The sequence below is a fragment of the Bombus flavifrons genome, chromosome 5 (assembly GCF_040668555.2).
Source record: "Bombus flavifrons isolate JBK064 chromosome 5, iyBomFlav1_principal, whole genome shotgun sequence".
NCBI lineage: Eukaryota > Metazoa > Arthropoda > Insecta > Hymenoptera > Apidae > Bombus > Bombus flavifrons.
In genome coordinates, this window is record NC_138446.1 from 6,095,985 (window position 1) to 6,115,061 (window position 19,077).

General features: G+C 41.5%; 1 protein-coding gene across 1 annotated transcript in view; it reads left to right on the forward strand.

The window, feature by feature from the left end:
* Window positions 1-2,428: 2,428 nt before the first annotated feature.
* LOC138179666 (mucin-2) overlaps window positions 2,429-19,077 on the forward strand; it is a 62,585-nt gene continuing 45,936 nt past the window's right edge. The window contains exon 1 of the mRNA XM_069112693.1: window positions 2,429-2,939. The gene's annotated coding sequence lies outside the window, so the exon portion shown is untranslated. The remainder of the gene's footprint in view (window positions 2,940-19,077) is intronic.

Sequence of the window (19,077 nt, forward strand, 5' to 3'; positions counted from 1 at the left end):
TATGAAAGGTATTAGTATAAACTTTGTATAAATTCCACTAAAAAACGAAGCTTTGATACGATGGGAATCGTTCCCATTTAATGAAAATTCTATTTATACTGACGCTGAAAAGACTGAAAGTAACGTGGGAACAGAACTTGCAAAATTTTATGACTTCGTGGACCCAGAGGGAAATCTGCGGCAATCGTAAAGTAGAAAGAAGTACCGAAAGTTGAGCGGCAGAGCAAATAAACAGAAAAGCTTGTGACTCGTGACGGGGACGAATTCTCCGGAAGCCGGCCTTCCTAGACTCGTCGAGGTTTTCTTAGAACGGTTTTACGAGAAACTGAATTTCGAATCATCTGGCGAAGCCACGGGTTCTTTCGCGTTCACGCGCTGACCGATAATGAGTCAGCAGATTGTGGATCCAATGCGGCATTGACCACTCCGTCGAACAAATATCTCGAAACGAATTGTCGGATAGACCTTAACATAATTTCAACATCGTCCTTATGTGCCGGATACGCGATCTATGAATCATTTGACGATATACCGTAATGGTGCAATTAAACATTCAAATATTCGAGAGTGACGTATTTCGATCTAATTTCTTCGTAAATCCGGTCTCTTGCTTACCTTTCTGCATTCTGAATATCGGTCATGGACCTCGCTTGAGACGCAATGAAACGCTAGTTTGAGTATATGTGCACAGTATGTCATAAAATTGTATTAACATTCATTTCTTCGTTTATCGTAATATGTCATAATTTGTGAATCGTAAGTTTCATACTGTGGCATTCTATTATAGTCATATATTGCTACATATTAGTTCTATATATAAAATTCGCATCTCTCTAGTCTACTTATGTATCACGAAAAATTGTTTCTTTCTTCCCTGCAACGATCAATGAAGATATTATTGGGAAAAAAATTCCATGTCGATCGAATCCACTTATATGGATGTAAGCTTGTATTATCTAAATAAAAAATCATGGGAAGAATCTATTACATGAACCTTTCCCGCTCAAAGTGTTCAGATATCTAAATAAAGTTGTACCAAATTTTAGTAACATAAAAAAGAGTCAAGGATTAAAGAATCTTCTATTGTCTCTAAAATTACCACATTTCAGGAATATGTTCTTTCAATCTGGTTTTCCTTTAAGAAAAAATTTCGCACAAAATTGAAACGAGAAATTTCACATATCATCTTCTGTATTTTTCCCAAACTTCAGAAATCTTTCGATAATACGAATGAGTAAAAAAAGAAAATAATTCAAAGAACGCAGCAGAGTAAAATCTGCATCGTGAAGATAAACTCTTATCATATTCACTAAAACAATTCACTACGCGTATATCCTAAAACAAGATCACTTACGATATCTCCTCCTCCATCACACGTTACACTGTAGGAATGAATTTCTAAATTCAGCATATCATTTCATTACTCTTCTAGGAAAATACCCTTCCAAACATTCTCGCATTATTGTTATATCTACATGAATCTTCAAATAGTTACTTCAACTGCGTACCTGATGATTGCAACCAACAGTTCGAGCATCGTTGGAAGGATAAAGAAAAGGGACAACTCCACCCAAAAAGCAGATGCGCTCTCAAAGACGTGCGAAGCGCGAATGCGCGACGGGAGGCGCGCACCGCGGCTCCTGCGCCTCTGCGCAGCGGCTTTCGCGCACCGCACTTGTACCGGCTCTACGTACCTCTTCCTTGTCCTCTTCCTTGGCGGCGCGCCGCGACACCGACCCTCGAGGATTCGCGCGACCGAGTCCAGCTACAAGCTGCATCGCGTGCATCCAAATCCATACACCAAAACCACAAAATAAACTTTAAAATAAATCGCATCCATAAGAACGCTACCCCCTTAGACGCAACGTTCCTCCCCATTTCGGGGAGATTTTAAAATGAGCGAAAGCAGAACGAGAATAAAAAGAAATTCGAGTTCCTCGCACGTACGCGTGTTAAAGTCCTACGGATACGCTAACTCGGCGGTTGAATTACCGCGAAGGGAAATAGAAAGAGAAAGAGAATCGTAAGAGAGGGAGAGTTAGTCGCAGGGAGGCGAAAGAAGAAGACGAACGAGATGAGAGAAACGAAAGCAGAAATCCGGGGGGACAGAGAAAGAGGGAGAGAAACGTTTACAACGATGAGACGAAAGGGAGAGGGGAGGGAGAAAGAAGAGAAAGAGAGACTGAGAGACAGGATGGCGCGAGAGAAGAAGAGAGGATGCTCTGATGTAGCCGGCGGGCACACATCGGCTCCTCTCCCTCGCCAATCGGCGCGCGCGGCGTGGGGCGAGTTTGAGGTAGGGGGCCGCACGACGCACAGCGGTGGTGGCGGTGGCGTGCTGCGGCGGTGGCGGCGGCGGTGGCGGCGGCGCGGCTGCCAAGGTATTTAAGGTACCGTGAACCGGCGGCGCACGAGTAGTTCACTTCTGTTCGGTGCGGTGTCGCGGTGATTTTGAGGGGACAGAAGAGAAAGAAAGGGAGAAAGAAGAAACAGGGGACCAGGGAAAAACGGGAGAAAAGAACGGTGCTCGGGACTCGCACCTCGCTCGATCTTCGAGGGTGCGAGAGACCAGCCAGAGAAATAAGAATTTCGGTGTGCAACTTGGATCCTTGTTAAGAAAAAAAAAAAAAAAAAAAAGAAAAGAAAACGATAGTTAACGATAGTTTGTCAATCGGTAGTTTTTAGATCGCGATCTGCCGAACCCGTGTTCACCACGGGACATCCCCGTCGAGAGACGTTACGCTATCCTTTCGAAGAGTGAGACCGAAGGTTCATCGACTCTAATAACAGTTCCACGGGAAGATCTCGAAGCACGATTACAACCGCGACACGTAAAGAATTTTCGAATCGAATCGAAACCGACCACGCGTCCATCCGGAAGAACACGTCGCCGGACAGGATCGTCAGGGTCGTCTGCCGTTGACGACCGTCCTGGATAGGTAAGTCTTAAAAACAGTGTGGTTTATTCGTTAGTGCGATGAAAAAGCCGGCGAAAAAGGGTGGAATATAATTCTGTGAGCTCGATACGTTCGGTAACGCGCGCGCTCGCGAAACGGCCTCTCCTCGATCCTCGATGGTGATACCAAGTGATCAAGATCAGTGATTCTGTTGCACTGTGCTATCTCTCGCGATCAAACGGACCATGCTTCTCGCTGTTCTCCTGTTCTCGTCTTCATCGCCGTCTTCGTCGTCGTTGTTCGACCGTGGATTTTATAAACTGTGACCAAAAAGTAATATGTGCCTCGACGCAGGAATACGTTAATCTCAAAGTGCTCTTTCAATGGAAGTATGTATTGCTATGTACAAGGGATAAGGGAGGTCTTCGAAGAGTAAGGCTCTCGTTCGCTGTTGTCGAGCAATGATACGAACACGAACGTGCGAAGTGATCCTATTAACTTTCGAACGCGATCGCACGAGTCACGTTGAGTCATCGGAAAGAGATCGATAAATCCGCGTCGAGTGTAAAATCACCTTCTAACATCGTGGCCGATCGAAATACACCTGTTATGTATCGGTTAAACTCGATAATTACGAATGAGTAGCAACGTAACAGCGAAATACGCCGGTCACGGTTAAAATTATCTTATGTCAAACGATCGCCTTCGTTCTTTAATAATAAAAAAAAAGAGATAGGGGAAAGGGAAAACGTATAAAAAGGGAAATTCCAACTTCGCTATGGGGAAACGGGTGACTAAAGGCGTCTTTCCGGCGCGGGTGAGTCGCTCGCAACAAGTCACACGAGGATGGACCGGTTCGTCTCCGGAACGGAGTCAAAGAGGCCCGGGCCTAAATAATTCAACGCAGCGGTATAATAGGTATGCGTGTCGACTTGCAGCCGTGAAGGCTAGTCTCTGTCGTGCACGAACACCTCGTACAATTAAGAAACCGTGTCTGAATACCGAGGCAAACACCGTCGATACGTGAATACCAAGAAGCAACACAGCGAATCTCGACAACCTGTAACATCCGTATAATCGCCGTTGATTAACATTACGAAACCTCGAAATCGATCGAAAGAAAACGAATAACAAAACGAACATCGAAACAGGAAAGAAATAAAGATAGAAAGTTCTTTCCTGACTCTGCCAACTATTCGCGAAAAGTTTACTTAGAACGAGGGATCTTCAGAATCTATATAGTCGAGAGATCTGATCGTTCCCTTCGCCTCTGAACAAAGGGGAGAATAGTCGAAACGGTATCGATTTTCCCGTGGCGGGTCCGCCGGTTACGGAATATAAAATAGGGTCCGCAAAGGTAGAACGCGCGTCAGCATAATGAGTTAGAAGGAATTCCAAGAATCAGAATAATGGATCGTTCCCGTGAGCGACACGCCGGCAGAGACGAAAAATGTAAACTAGGAGAATCTATAGAGGCGCACGGGCTCCTTTGTATCCCGTCGGCGTAAAACAGACCTCGGGTTTCCTTTCCTCGAGAGCGAGACACGGTGTAACGCGCGTGAATGAGCCTCAAATGCCTCCGTTAAATCAAATTCTCAATGTTATATGCAACGACGACGACGACGACGACAAAATGAAGACGAAAATTAGCATGATATTGTACCGTTGCCGAGAGCAAAGATTAAAGTCGAAGTCTCGCGTAAAGCTTTGATTTCAGTCTCGAAAATGTAAACATTTGCGATGAATGGTTCGCGAATTGAACGAAAAATCGTTCTAGAAGAAACGATCTTGTTTCTTCATCGAGGATAAAGAGAATGAATTTGTCACGGTCGAAGTACGTCGGAGAAGTTACGATTGCATTATGATCCGTGATCATTACGTTCAGCGAGCGTGCGCGTAGCCGATCCGTGGCATCCATGAATCACCTTTGCCAGGAAACGCGGGCTTTTTAATCAACGATTTACTTTGCTCCTGCGTACTATATAATAACAACAACCAAATTAATTATGCGACCGTGTGTTATCCGTTAATTATCACCGACCGTGGAAGCCATCTCGGTGTTTCTACTTTACGCTGTGCTACGAGTCTTCGTGAACTCCTTCTTCTTGGGAGAGTTCGATAACCGATAGTGCTTCGTGCGCTTAATGAACGATGGCTTATGATATTATTTTTCATGACTTTGAATTTTTTATTAAAAATTTCAAAATCTTGAATTTATAACTCTTAAGGATTTCAAGATTTTCAAATCTTACCTTTCAGTTTATGCATGATGATTTGTTAAGTCTAATGCAAATGAGTGATGCTAGCGTATGATTAGACAGCTTTATATTTCTGATAACGCAATAGCGCATGATCGTGTTAGATATATTAGAAATATGTACAAAGCTACCGAATTGTACAGTATCACTAATATACTGTGTAGGTTATATTTATAATAATGGTATCATATACTTAGGTGCACCCACTGAATTGCAGAGATTCATTGATACGAAATGAGACATGAATCCATGATTTTGCAATCCAAAAGCTTTAACCGCATTGTCAAATTTCTTACTTCCCGTATGCATGAATCTAGAAATTTGAACCAATTGAATTGCAAAATATCACCGATGCGAAATAGTAACAACGTCGCATCGCTAGTGTACTGAAACGTTACATGTTTCTGTGCATTGCTTCGTTAAAAGTATACACGCAAAAATATAATCACGAAACATCACCAAAGCGAAATCGTAACATCTCCAACAATTGCTCGTTCGCACTGATTTCCAAATTAAACACTTGAAACATCAATTTCGATAACTTACAATATTTACGAATTTCATCTCCAAATTTCTCATTCCTATATAATTCCAATATCACATGCTCGTTAGGAATGTACATGGAAAAATATAATTATAAAACGCCACAATTGTAATTCTATATCGCATAAACGTTTCATCGTTCATCGTGCACCGAGGTCCTCTACCTCTTCGAGACTCGTAACGGTTTTAATCGATGAAGAGAAAGAAAAAATATTGCTTCCAAGAAAAATGAAGAGTTAAACTACGTGAGACCTCGATTACATTGTACCATTTGCATGCGTATTTTCTTCGCGACGGAAGAAGGATCAGCGTATTCGTCGTACAATACGTTGATTACCCGGTTTCTTACTTACGGCTCAACCAGCTAATTGCTAATTACTAAACGCTAATTACCAAGACCATCTTCTGGTCGTGTATTGCACGAGAGGGCAGCCACGGTTCTGGCTACCTTGTTAGACACAGCGACGAAAATGAAATAGAGTAATGGAGTGTAAGTAAGGAGCTATCTCAGGCACGCGATCCGCGTGCAATAACCGTGGAGAATCGATCCTACAAGGGAGAGCTTAATTGCGATCGATCGCGGAAGAAGAAAAGGAGAAAGATCCTTTTTACGTAAGCCGTTTTCGTACTTAGGTATAACGTGTAACACAAAATCGAGTACTCAGGACATCTCCGTGGACATTAGAATTATTTCTGTAAAGTATCGTAAATAAATCATTTAAAATTACATCTAAATGACGGATACGATCTTAATTAATAATCTTGTGCAGTTTAGGCTAAGTTAGTTTCATTATTAATAGATTTTTATAATGAAAAGTGTCGATAAAATGATCGATATACTATTGATAATTTTGCGCTATCTAATTTACTTCCATCAACTTTTTGACGTACGAGAATAATTGCTTCCATATTCATCGAATACGATATTCATATTAAAGCTTCCATATCATATTGAAAAACATTTTCTTCGAAGTGTATGCTTCGTAATAAAGCAAACATTTTCTACGAAATTTGTATCGAAAAATTGACATAGAAACCATTAATCATAAAAAGAAACCTGTGAAAAATCAGCTGACGCAAATTTATGACAATGTCGGTCATGATTGAAGTGCTAAAGTGCTCAGTGAATAATCGAATCTATTAAAAGTCAGAATGTATAAGCTGAATTATTACTTCACGTGATTGCTCTCGTCGTCGTGAACGAATTGCAAGACGAATTAAACATAATTGCAAAGGAAGAATAAAAACTGAGAAAAAGGTAATAGGAAAATGGAATGGTTCTTGTTTTAGAGAGAAAAGCCAACCGTGGCAGGTTTTGAGTTAGGTGTGCCACGAATTAATTATGGACGGTAATAGCTGGCTGGACTATAGTTGGCTGTGAGTTTTTCTTTTCTTCTCGTCTGCTTCGTAGTCCCCCTTTCGCATAGGTAGACGTTTTTGCTCGACCAGACGCACACAAGCTTTCTTTCGTTGTCGTTAGCGCCGTCTAGCTTTTCAAACAGTAGGCAACGCGATGAACCGATGTCGCACAACTTCTTGGTACGACACGATCACTTATACACCCGCTTCGCCATTTCTTGCTGCTGCTGTTGTTGTTGTTCTTGTTGTCGCTGTTAAATAATTAACCGCTAATTCCAGAGCAAGCGGTGCGTGCATGAATCGCACCACTACCATTAAGAAGGGAGGCAATCTTCGCGCATTAAACGAGTCAAAACTACTCGATATTATCGCAGTGAAAGTATCCAAAGTAAGACAGAGATCGTTGAGCAAGAATTCGTGCTCTGTTATGTGCTTGCGCCGTCATTGGGCCTCTTCTATTCGGCTCCTCGCTTGACCGACCGTTTGAATCACGTACCAGACCCACACGAAACGGTAAAAACTCAGAGATGCGGTTAATGCCGCGCCACGAATTTGGGTCGTGCGACCGACAGGCCGCCTTTGTCCAGAAAAAGGCGATCCTCTTCGATCGACCGCTTTTGTATAACATTCAAAAGTCCTCGTTTTAATTGATCTTCATAAATATCCTCTAATGGATATCCTGAAATTTAATTATCGGACTTTTATCGAGGCTACTGGCTTCAATTCTACACGATAGGAATTTTAAATACTTCGAATCTTTATTCAAGGATATGCAATCGAAGGTTCGACGATTATAATAAAACTAAATATAAATCGAGGCTGTATTTGTCTTCCGACTCGAGGCTTCTAATTTTATCCATTATTCGATAAACGTATTATCCGATAGACTAAAATGTAGTTCGTTAAATTTAGACTCCATTTATAGAATCTCAGAGCGCGTTCGATCGATCATTTTCAGCAACTGGAAAGTGTCACTGAACGCTGTATACCTAGGTGGTATAACCAACAGCCAGGTTATATACCGTTTGACGAACGTAGTCGGGCTACATCTTTTGAACGTCAAACTATTTAGAAGCGATCGAGCATTAAAAGAGGCAGCGCTTCCTATCGACCGGGCTACAACGCTATATGGCAGTTCAAAAAAAAAAAAAAAAGAAGACGAACACCCGCGAACGGCCGGCTCGTCGGCCACTGGCCTCCGGTCGCTATCCAAAAAGGGCTATTAAAAATATCGAGCACGAAGACTCGACCTATCGGCCCGTGAAATCCTGTATTCAACGTGTGCTAAGGCTGCTCAAAAGACACGACCAATTATTCATTCTCCCTAAACGTCCAGCAAACTTCGAAAATTCAACCGATCCGCCGGGAATTCCCCCAAATTACCGCAAGTTCTTTGAATTTTTCACATTCCATCGTGAATATCCTTTCTGTCGGCTAAAACGTTTACATTAAAACTCACCTAACCCTCGTAAATATTTTTACCGATCACAGGAACAGGAAGATCCGAAGTTTCCAATATTGGCAGATTTACCAATTCTATCGTTAACAGTTCCTTTACAAACATTTTTGCAATTCCTAAAAAATCACTATATGCATACAAAAAAAAAAAAAAAAAATAAATTTACAACGAAGTGATGTTAGTCTACAGTTACCGATGATTCGAGACTCAAAGTTGGAAACACTACAAGTCAACGACTTGCAATCGTAATGCGGTGCGACAATAGAGTTCAGAAAGTTCTTTCAAACGAGGAATCGACACCGATCACGTTCGAATTCTATTCGCACGGAGCTTGCGGTACCGACAATGCGACCACCTCGTATTCCAGGCACGTGTGCCTCGTACACGAAGTGCTAATTTAACGTCACGCCTTGTTCCCCGTAGCCGAATCTTTCAAAGAGAGACCAACCACGATACGCTCCTCCGTCAACATACGGTTTCCTCCTACGATTATCGCGGAATTTGGATACGCTCGGGTTCGCATACGTGAATGCGAATGAACCAGCCCGTCGAAAAATCCGCCGGACAGGCCAATGACTCGTACAAGGGAATAGGAAGTTCAACGATTTTCATTTTGACGGCCCTGGTTCTTTTCGTGGATGGAATCGGTTCCGACGCTCTGCCGAGCCGTCACATACGAAAGAACGAGAAATAAAAATAAAACGAAAGACTGGATATATCGACTTTCTGTCGGAATCGTGGATTGCTCGCATCGTGTTCCATTCCCGAAGAAGAATTTCTAGTATCGCGGAAATGAACGTTCTATCAAGGGGAGGACAAAGAAATTCAATTACAGAATTGTCCGTTTTGCGAACGTTCCTGTCAAAGAGTTTTCATTTTGATGTTATCGTCCTGGGGTTACACGAGATGATACGATCTATCGATTGCTGTACCTAAATTGTGCCGTGTATGCAGCGATAGTCTACAATTGATACAATTGATACTTATGTATTTAAGTACTATGCAGCATTTATAGTTTTTACATTATGATATAAATGCGAATTCTTTTTTAGTCCTTGATATACAGGATGTTAGAAGAAGAAGAAGAAGAATACTTACTGTAAGGACCTATAGTGTGCACTGAGGGTAACAGAAAATGTTTAATCCAACGTAGATCCCTTTCAGTGTAGAATTTAATTTTTAATTTTCTCGAAGAGATACTTTATCAACATAATTTTTAAACCATAAAAAATGATCGTGATAGAATATTTCTGTTAGACTTCTTTAGTGACTTTATTTTTAGATATGTTTCTTCACTTCGGAGATTTATTTGTGTACTTAAGTTATTGGACGTTTCCTAAAACAGAATTACAGAATTATAATTTTTTCTGAAAAAAAAAAAAAAAAAAACAGATCCTGAATGAACCAATTCTTACATCTTCTACTATACCGCCTTACAAGTCTTACGCTCTTATTTCTCAACACCCAGTATGCAATTCTTTCGTGAAGAATGTAAAAAGAACACAACGAAACTTGCTTCAAGATTACGTTACTCCAAACGTTACACGACTTTCGCAACCCTCAACAAACGATCGTCAACCCGAGCGTATTAATAGCCCAGACCACCTATCGATAATGCTCGTGATCAAAATCCGATACAACCATGATATTCACGATTAATAGCATGATTATCGTTGGGTTGTCGGTGACACGCTACTATCGTGCTGGAATTCACGCGGCACGGTTTCACGGTCGGCGTGTCGGCGCGTTCGTGGATTCGCGGTCTGAACGGGTTTCGAACGGTTTCTGTCTGGCCGATTGAAATACCACGAATGAATTTACCTTGTGATACTTCGTATTCCTTACGTGGTTACTCGTGCCTCGATGTCGAATGCGGTTTATGAGGTCTGCCAGGTAACCGGTCGTGTACTCGATAAAAATCGGCTACTCTGTCCGACGAGATCCGAGAGAATTTCAATGCGCGCACGAATCGACTCCGAGCTTTGGACTCGTCGCACGTATTGCACGAGCGCACGAACGGTTTTTAGAACGTTAATCGACGAGAGCCGATTCGATTTCGTTCGCTCCGAATTCTTCCATGGTTGCTGTCAATATTTTCGATAGCTGAGAAATCTCTTATAAACCCGCGCAATCAAGTACGTTTGAAATATCATCGAAACAATTGAAATCTCTTTTAAATAATTAAATTGGTTAATAAATTCTTGCGTTTCAAAATACATGAATAATAATGCTGGTAATCAATCGGATATTGGTTTTGTAACTTTTGTATGAGTTATATATAGAACTGTTTGAAGCTGAAGCATAATCGAGGGTTGGTTAAAGTTTGGAGTGATTGTAATGAGGGGTTATATTAAAATTAGTGTAGTATAAAGTAGTTTGATTTTTCAGGCAACATAAATGTTCAATTCGTTAGATGCGTTTCAATGTGATGCAGAGGCAAACTCTTTTACATAGAAATAAAGCAAGTGCGTAATTAAATCGGATAAAATTGAAAATCAGAGAATAATTGTATAAAATTCTATGAGTTATTAAAACTGTTCCTTTAGCTGATTTTGAAATTAAATATGCCTGTATTTTGCTCACACTTCTTGAGCATTTAGAAAATACTAATTAATTATGTTACACGAAACGTGCTGGGTTTATATTGTTTCTTTTGATGCAATAAATTTATTCCTCTTATCAGCAGTGTTATGTTAAATTAGTTAAATGACATAAAATTTAGAAAATGAACAAGAATGGATATTTTTTATCCATGTGTGGTCTACATATATTACTTAGATAGTTCTTCCAAATTCTGTAGGATCTGCTTTCGTATGTTGATGCCATGCTTTTTTTATGCAGAGTTCAATGAACATCAAGAAGCCAATAAACCTGACTTTATATAATTACGAAAACATAAATTTCTTCCTTTAAGAATACATTAGCCGTTTTTAGAAATTTATGCAAAATTCGCATTTCAGAATAATTCACGAAATACTCGATTCTCTGGAAACTCTTATAACACAGTTTACGTCATCCTCAATACGTAACACGACTCCGAAACCGATTACCATTCGATCGCCGTGTTGGTTCCTCATTAAATAAAAGTCACAATCGAACGTTCTTTCCGAATTGTCCTTCGCTGAATCATTCAACTGATTCACTCGCCTCGAAAAACCTCTGCCAAGAAAAACAAGAAAGAGAAAAACATCGAAATTCGTGAATCGTGATTCGTGCACAAAACGTGTCCTCTTGGATGACTAACACGATGCAAATCAGCTGTCGTCGGGTTTTACGAAATTCGGTTGACAGCTGACCTAAAACACTACAGACCCCTTGTTGTTCCAGAGCAAACGAAAATAAAGGTGTATAATCCAGTTCGCGATGGTTTAGTGAACCTGCACTATTGGCCTAGTTCCTCCAACAATGTAGATATACCTGGACAGCGGTTGTGTATCGCGCGTTGGAATTGTCACTGACAACCGGTCGGTGACCTATCCGTCTTTGTTTCACCTCTTGTTCCCTTCTCTTTCAGCTTGTTTCCTCTTCGACGTATTCTTTCTGTCTCCGGTGTGGTATAAAGGCGAGGCACGAACATGCACGCGACACACGTCATTTTATTCACGAAATAATCCGGTAACCGGTAACAGGTTACCAGGGGCCGTTTTATTGAGCTGTGTAATGGCCTTTATAGATCGTTCCGTTTTATAACACCGTCGACCGTCACTCTTCGTGAATCGTTAACAGGTGGTTCGATCGTAGATAAGACGCAATGCCTTTCACGCTTCTATATGGAATTTTCCGCGTCTTTTACTTATCCTATCGGTGTCATTAGTTCCGACAGGTCTTATCAAACCGTTCTCGATTTGTCACATATAACCGGTGTTAACTTTCGCGCATAAAACGATGGCACTCGTTGGCTAACCTGTAACACGGGCTGTAACATGTCACTGTTTAATGCTGTTCCAGATTATATCGGATTAACTTGATACAAGTGATAAAGTAGAATGTTGGATTATCTTTTTAAGTGCTGCGTAGAATAAACGAATGTAAACGAGAAAATATCCATCTTCTTGGGTCTTCAACTACTCGTAATATGGAACTCGACCTGTTATTTACTTATACCTATATTTTAATATCGTGCATGTACATTGTACATAGTTTGGTTCTTTGATATTATACTTATTCTAAGCACTCAAAGGATTAAAATTCAATAAATTAATCTATTTCATTGCTTTCACACATTTTCTCGACTCTCTTGCATAGAGCTACTTTTTCCTGCACATTATCAGAAATTTTATAGCAAATTGCCATTCTCTAAAATGTATGAAATTTAAGAAAGTCGTTTTGCAAAACGAACCATGACCAAAGCAGCTCGAACTAGTCCTGTTATTTTCCAAGCAGAAAACTGACGCGCGACAAACCGCTCGAAAGCACAGGCAGCGCCGAAAGGGAAGAATCGACTCGCTTCGCTATCAGCGAGAGAGTGCGATTCAATTCCAGCGAATCTTCCATATTCGGAGCATCCTCGAAGGCTGCTAGGCTTATTTATTAGAGTTGGCAATGAAAGAACGACGTTCGCGAAGGGACGATGCCGGTGCACGCGGTTCTGGCAAACAGGGTACCGTAAGAGCGCTGGAATTAAGTACAATAGCACGTAACATTATACAACGAATCAAAGGAGCACGCGTACGCAATCAGATCGACCAGGCTCCGTTTATATACAATGTGTTTCGTCTAACTGCATCATTTAAAATATCCCTCGTATGAAAATAAAAATTCCAAAACAATTTTTCGCATAAAAGTTGCAGAATTTTTCGTACATGGTTGTTTTATAGAAGCTAATATATGAGAAAAAATAATTATATTCTATAATAAAAATTTTTAATGAGATGGAAAGGTCAAGTATTTTTTTGTTTGTCTCTATAATTTTTCCGAAGATTACATAATTCCATTTTTCGATTTAATAATTTAACTTAATAGAATATTATACAAGATTCTCAGAAAGATAGCGCTCCGTAGAATATTAATTGATAAATTTGCCTTCCGGGTGGCAATCCCAAACTCTTTTCAGTAAAATAAAAATATCGTTCTAACACACTGGTCTCCACAAGATTATACAAGTTCAAGTTAGGTGAAACACCCTGTATATCATTCGTTCTTCGCCTCATCGATTCATTGTGGGCTCGCTTCGAGGTCGAACGGTGTTCAGTTAATGAGAAACGAAATCGTGATTTCGTCCTCGTGGCTTTTTCTCGCCACACAACATGCGCAGCTTGACGCAAGTCATCGCGATCCTGGGAATTTTTTATGACGTCATCCTCTATCGAATGTAGGTATGCCACGAAACCGGTTTAACCAAGTGATATAAATTAAAAAAAGAAAAGCAGAAGAGGAAGTGGAAATAAACCGAAGAGAAAAAGGGGAAAGAGGAAGAGAAATAAGTGTAATGTAACTTTGTAGTAGCTCGTTCTTCCTGTAACCGACGTCGAAGAATCATCCGGCGGAAAGAAAAAGAAGAGGAAAAAATAAAATGCCCGGCGTGCAACTCGAACTCTGACTCGATTACAGAATTTATGGTTAATTCGAGGCTCGAGAAAGATCGATGAGAACGTGGAGCAACGATTTATAAACTGGTCGGGGCTTTCGTGATACGATATCGTGGCATGCAGCAGATACAAATTCCCCGTGAATCGATGGAACTTTACCGTTGATGAAACGCACGCGAGGAGAAAGAGCGTCGGCCGATTTAATCGAGTTTAGAATGAAAAGAAAAAAGGAAAAGAGGAATGGGAAAAAATGGCAAGGCAGCCCCTAACATCTCGAAGCTGAAGCAGATATAAACGCGATCTCGGGCGAGAACTAATCTCCAATGGTAATCGGCCGGTGCTAACGGTAAATTTTCTAACCGGTGCTTAGTTTCTGCTTTAACGCTATTAGCTGATCTCGTAGAGCGATCCAAGAGACTGATTTCGAAGTATGGAGGCCTTAAGAGACTTTTCTGAACACGCTCGACCGTATTTCGCCGACATTATGTACTTCCTTCTTCGAATTGCTAACTGACATTTTTATCATCTCGTACGAACGAGTGAGATTGAGACGATCGATAGATATCGAAATATTTTAAATTATCGTGTCTATCGCTGAACAAAATCGATCCAAGTTTCATTTTTACTGGAAAAAATAATTACGGTATTGTCCACTGTCTTTTTATTTTAATTTAAAGCTTAATTATTTTGAAGCCTGGAAGTCAAATGAATGGCCATTTAAGTAGACAAAATAAGGCTTAAAATTTACTTAATATTTGCTTTCCATTTTCATCGTTATTTACTTTAGCTTCTTGTTGTTTCATCTTTTTGTCGTTTGTAATTTCTTCGCTGATTTCTTATTATCCATATTTAATGAATCATTTTAAAATCATTCTGCTATTTAATTTCATTTTATTCTTATTATTTTCTCTTTATCTTCTCTTTTCAAGTACCTTTAGAGTAAGTTTGGTTTCTATCGTCATCGTTCTTTAATCTTGTCTTTTGTCCTTTACACTTTTCATGGTCAATGTGATTTCTTCGCGAATATTTTTATTGCTTATCTTTAACCATTTATTTATTCTGCTGTTGCATCCCGTATTCATCCTATTTCGTCATGAGAAGAGGAGAAAATGGAGCGGAACCGTGACACATAGGAAATCCCCGTGATCAGTACACGTAGGTGATTGGTACACGTTGGCCGATCTTCGTATGCTCGTCTATACCCTACCCATTACTTCCTACGATTGTTGTCAGAATTTTCGCACGATTATTTGCGCGGGAAAAACGAGAAAAACTCGCTGGCAATGGGCTAATTGGAAATTATGTAACTGTCGGTACACGCTTGCCCGACCATGTTCTATTTTCTATAAATCCAATGAAACCGTTATCCGATGGGACGATATTCCTTTTATGCTGCAAAAAGAGACAACTCTCGATGCAAACTATATAAACTAATCGGTATGACATTTTTCTCATAAGAGTGAAATTTCGCTCCTTTATAGAAGGTTAAAATTCCAATTGCTAGTTTCATGCACAGGTAAAAGATAGATGGAATTGCTACAACAAGTTTCGTAAACGAATAACGATCTGCAGTTATAAATGATTAATATGAAGCAACGTTGATCTCGCGTCACCACTTTCACCAGTTGTCACTCTGAAATATAGATCAACTTGAGTAACCATATATATCGTTCGACGAATCCACGAAATATCGATGTGTAAGTAATAAAGGGAGAGAGAGAGAGAAACTGTCGCGTAGGACTCGTATCGTGGCGGACAATCAACCCACATCTTCGTCCCGGTTCGAAGGCAACCGGTCGTGATCCATGGGGAAATCGATTCCTACCTACCGACTTATTATTAGTCGTACGACCTTGGCTCTCGAGGACCTCTTTCAGATCGCCATCGTCGTCACGTACTCGATCCACGATTCTACGAAAGTGTCGCCCGATGCTCGTGCAGCTCCTTTGCCTCGTACACATGGCGATAATGTATCCAGCCCAGAGTCCGGATCATTCGTCTTCGACCGAAGGGATGATCTCGGTGTACCAGTTTCATCTTCTTCTCCTTCTTCTCATTCTTCTTCTTCTTCTTCTCCCTTCATTGGAATGGTTGCCTGGCCGCTATGCTGGTTCATCTCGAAGGGAGAAGAAACTGTCGCTTAACGAGCGCAACGCGAGGTACGATCGTTAATCGTCCGGCATTCGCATATACGCAAAAGTCACCCATGAAGAATGAACTGTGGAACCCGTAGGCCACTTCGGTATCTACACATCTTGATGACCGAACTATCACGGTCATGGCCGCGTCTGACCACCATTCTGAGATTAATAACGTCGAATCGACTCCCTTTCGTTCGCGTCTTCGATAACTCTTCTTCTCGATGCTGTCCTCCGTGGGCCACTAGGAGCCGAAGTCCATCCACCTTCGTCCTCTTCTCACCAAGAAAACACGCGCTGAGTATAGTATAGAAACGATGGATGGAAAAAGGTCGAAGGGAATGAGCGAAAGAAGGCGGAGGGAGCATTAAGCTGGTAGAACACGGCCTTACCCTGATGAAGACCATTTGTGGAGATTCGTAATAAGATAGTAACAGAGTATGCTCCGTCTTGGTCGTTTTATTCGAACCAGCTAGTGCCACGTTTCCTTTCCTCCCTTCGAATCTATTACACAGCGGTTCTTTCTTTTCCTCGGCTTTTCTTCGTAAGCTTTCCTTTCGATTCACTGCACACCTTTGCTTTTCTCGTCCTATCTGGCTTTCTTACGCTCTCGTCGTAGGTCAACCATGGATGACGAGGGAGGAACTGATCTTAAAGCGTAAATTCATATGGTTTCGATGAAATATCGAGATGAAACTTCTTGCCGGCCTCGTAAAGCCCCGATTGAGTAGAATTGATAAGGATTCGGGAGCAAAGAATCGAATAGGAAACTATAGGATTTGGTAGGCGCTTCTTAGAAATAATTTTCTCATTCATACAATACCACGATATCCGGCTGGTAGAAATTTCGAAGGAAGAAATCACGCGGCGAGGAAGATATTATTACAGCCCGGCGTCGCTTAAAGCATTACCTCTGCCGGTATCTTAAATCGGGTCGAAGGTTCGCCGTAAAACTTAATTACTATCGCCCCGGAACAGGCGTACCCTCTCTCTAGGGTCAAGCAATAAAGGAGTGGAAGAGAAAATACAGAGTATCGTACCACGATACCATTTATAAACGTATCGATTACCAGGCTCGATTGTCTAACGACCGCGACCCGTTTCGTGGGTGTCCCCGTGAAGCGACGATTATCATTCTTTCAAGGCTGACGCGTCGACAGTCGACAGGTTTTGTCTTCGCGTTGAACCTGTCCCCGAAGGTGGGCTCCGATCAAGGGGGACACGAATCGACGACGAAGATCGTATCTGGTTCTCTTACACGGGGTAAGACAACCACGCTACGGACCTATAACGTTGGGTGGCTGTTCGTGGTTCGCGCGATTCGTATCCGGTTCACCGTCTCCAACATTATTTCCCGTGAGTCTTGTCCCCAGGCCCTGCAGAGAAGTCGATCTTCACCGGTCCGATACACGGTGTTGCCTGCGCTCTTCACGACGAGCGAGTAACCTTTCATTCCGTGGTGTTGGTTGCTTGGTAAACGGAGAGGAGGGGACGCGAGGGTGGCCCTGCACCTGGGCCACGGGGACACAACAGTGTCCCGCTGTGTGGCTCGTGCACGAGCCGACCGTTCTGTGCTTCTCTCTTTACAGTCCACTAACACCTCCGGTTGCCTCGTTCAAGTACACCGACAGGCATTATTCTGATCGTGCGCGGCCTATCTTCTCTCTGACGGTATATATATGCCGTTCCCTAGTCAGCCTTCTTCTCGCCGTAACAATGAGGCGTCTGGCGCGTTTACATACTCCTCACGGCAGGAATTCCTTGCTACGACTCCTGGAAATCACAGAGACACTGTTATACGTCAGCTGATGATTCTGCTACCGTTTTCGAATTCGATCGTTGTATCGTGTGCATTACCATTAATTCTTTCGTTTTAAGATTTGACGAAGTGTTAAAGGATAGTAAGATTTATGTGGGATTTGATAGATGATTTTGTAGAATTGAATATAGAATTTGAATATAAAAATCGCCGGGAAAGAGCGCGATAGATTATATTTCTTATCTTCTATAGCTTAGCGATGTTGAAGAATTAAGTTCACATTATGAAAAGTATATTTCTATACTCGATATTCACGTTACAGATGAACTTTTGTAACTCTTTTGAATAATTTCAAAATATTAATTGTCGTAACAATATCTTGTCCTAGATTCGTTTACCTTTGTGTTTATCACTAATTTTAAGAATTCTAACGAAAGTCTAAAAATCTCTGAAATAACTTTCTTAGTTCGTGATACGCAGAGTATATTCACCTCAGACTCTTTCATTCCATGCGGCCATAAAAAATATTTACTTCTTATGAAATACAAGTAGGAATATCCGTCGGATCGTTCCAGCCAACCGGATGTACGAATATTGATCATCAAGCACTCCGCCATTCTATTTATAGAGGGCCACCGGAACAACGTTCCCGTTGGCCAGTTCGTACACGAGAGCTCGTCGATCTTCTCGTTTTCTTTGCGTGTCACTGACAACGCATCGCGCCGGCATAAGCTTCGTTACAGAACGCGCGCCGGTGAAAATTATTCCAGCCAGCCGGATGCGCGTATATTAATCACAACGCTAAGCCCGTCGTGCCTTTCAACAAGGGGGAGAGAGCTCACACCTGGACCACGAGGACAATGGCGAGCAAACGCGATTGTGGCTCGTGCTCCAATCCCATACACATGTACCTTTTCCGCGTCTTTCTCCTTTGTACATCGCCGACTGGTCCCACACAGATCAGAAAATCGTTTATCGAGTTAGTTAAACCCCATTTTCCATTCCCTGCCAATCACCCGAGGATAAGTGAATCACTTCCCTTGGCACATGCCTCGTTACATCTGATTTACATACTCCCCTAGTTTACATGTTTTACATACGCGGAATCTATCTACGGCTACTTGTAACAATATTCG